This window comes from Ochlerotatus camptorhynchus, unplaced genomic scaffold, assembly GCF_037179485.1.
Source record: "Ochlerotatus camptorhynchus isolate MF236.1 unplaced genomic scaffold, CSIRO-AGI_Acam_v1.1 ptg000190l, whole genome shotgun sequence".
NCBI classification, from domain to species: domain Eukaryota; kingdom Metazoa; phylum Arthropoda; class Insecta; order Diptera; family Culicidae; genus Ochlerotatus; species Ochlerotatus camptorhynchus.
In genome coordinates, this window is record NW_027040680.1 from 31,502 (window position 1) to 34,078 (window position 2,577).

Genomic DNA, 2,577 nt, shown 5'->3' on the forward strand with positions numbered 1-2,577 from the left:
TATTTCTATTTCTTTTCGTATCAACACAACGTAGGAATCACAATTTGTGATAAAACTGCAAATTTTACCGGAAAATAGTTGCAAAAAAAGCGCCTAAATGTACTCAATTCAGTTTTCTAAGATTTTTTTTGTAATTATCATTTTAATTAACTCAGATTTTAGATTCGGATTCTGCGACCCAAAATTAAGTTAAATTAGTACATTCTACGTGTTTTTATGTTATTTTATACGCGAAGTTTGCGATTTTCCGAGTTGGTTGGAAATGCTATCTAACATGAAGCTTTTGTGTGATAATTTATTAGCTAGAGAATGGTCTAAGAAGAGGATAGGTAGATAGTTCCGTTAGAGGACGGCAGTATGAAAACTGAATACAAGTTGAAAATGAGCCTTTAATTGCGACATTACAAGACAAACACACACTTCTTTGCCTAATCCGTACGATGTACGAGGAGATTTGAAGTACAGGTAAAACAGTGCGCGCTTGACTTGCTCATATACTGTCTGCGACTGTGGAATAGTTCTAGCGACGTTTGATCACTACCTAAAGCCCCACGTTGCGGAAAGCATTTTCAATCAATGGTATGTTATAATGCAATTCTTCTTTACCCAACTATTGTGTTGCTTCTCTTGTCATGCCCAACTCAGTCATCTCAGAGAGAAGGCAGTAGGGTGGTTGTTGCGTGCTGTACCAACATCAGCATTGTTGACGGCAACTCCCGCCTTGAGTTGTTACATTCAAAGTGTTTTTATGTTACTTCATACGCGAAGTTTACGATGTTCAAAGTTGGTTGGAAAGGCTTTCTACCATGAAGCTTTAGTGCGTCATAATTTATTAGCTAGAGAATGGTCTTCGAAGAACGGAACTATCTACCTACCCTCTTCTAAGACCATTCTCCAGCTTATAAATTATCACACTAAAGCTCCATGTTAGATGGCATTTCCAATCAGCTCTTAAATTAGTAGTTATGTCGAAGACAGGACCAGAATTAATGCTCATTATGATCGGATTTTGAGGAACAGAAAAAAATTGTATATTTTATCACTTTTACAAAATTATACATTTAGAGCAATAGAATGAGTATTTTTTAGGGAAAACTTTGAAAAGGTACTAAACATAATGAAACATTAAACAAATTATCTCGTGTCAACATCATAAACAAGCCGTGTTGAGAATCGAAAATTTAGCGGAATAGTGATCCACTTCACCTCAATGATCAACTTCACCCCGTTTTACGGTACACCAAAAGCGAAGATCGAAACATGTAGATGTAAATTTCACTTTCACCGTCAATTGACTGCCAGTTAATCTCAACCGTTGATTGTTGGACAATGTTAGGTGTACACTCGACTGGATTGGTAACAGCAAAATATGCAGTTTTCACACAGCGAACGGCATTTCGCTTACTACAATCAGTCCAATTGTCAAATACTAAACGCATCGAACTGCATCTTATGCCATCTGGCATTTTGATGTTGCAGAGTTTTGACTAGGGTGGGTGTACCAGCTATGGCTATACGTTTCTATTATGGTGTGTTTCAATTATGATCTATGGGAATTCATAATAAGAACGTATATCCATAACTGGTACAACTACCCTATAATTCTTAAAATGTCCCACGAATTAACGATTCCTTGCTGAATAAACTGAAGGTCATGATAGCTAAGTACTTCTTCAAGAAAATATGTAAACCTGTTTTACCACTTTTCTGAATAATTGCAGAATGGAGCCATATCTTACATCAACAATACGCGCTTAATTCTTCCTTATTTTCTCATACTTCACCTTTCAGTTTTAACTCCTTACTAACTTTCGCTTTCCTCTCACTACTTTCATTTCTTTACTGCTCTACTTTGATTTTTCACATTTCAGTCATCTCTTCTCACTTTCTCTCACCTAAAGGCTGACTAAAAGTAAATTGGCACGCACAAAAAGACCCGTAATTCATGATCCAATAAGTTTAAACAATCCATTACTGGTTGCTTTACCGTAGTTTTATTAAAACTTCAAAGCTACAGCATTAGACGGTTACATTTCTCCAATTCGGACGAAATCTCGAACCTTCCTCTTGATGGAGCCCATCAGCACCCGCACAGTGGAAACGGATACGGAATAATCGGATTTCTTCCATTTTGCCCGCATTTGCTGGATGTCCTTGACTCAAATCGGGCCAAAAGATGACTATGCTTGTGGATGAACGGCCATACACGCTTTTTCAGGCATTCTTCGATGTAAACTTGGGATGTCATCGTCGAGGATGTGACAAATGGTTCCGTTTTCAGGCCACAACTACAAATCGCTTGCTAAATCATAGCCTTCTTCGCGAAATTGTCGGCAAACACGAACTTGAATCTTCCCGGCACATCTCCACGTCCAGTTGAAAGCTTTTGACCGGGAAGCTGCTTAAGATCAAGTTTGACGTATGTTTCGTCATCAATCAAAGTGCAGCCCTTGTGTTTCGTCAAAACATGGTCGTACAAGAGCCTTGCACGCTTTTTGGCCACGGAATTCTGCTTCATGTGCCGGTTTGGATGTTTACTGGCTTTGTTCGACTTGTATCCTTTCCTGGCAAGGATGT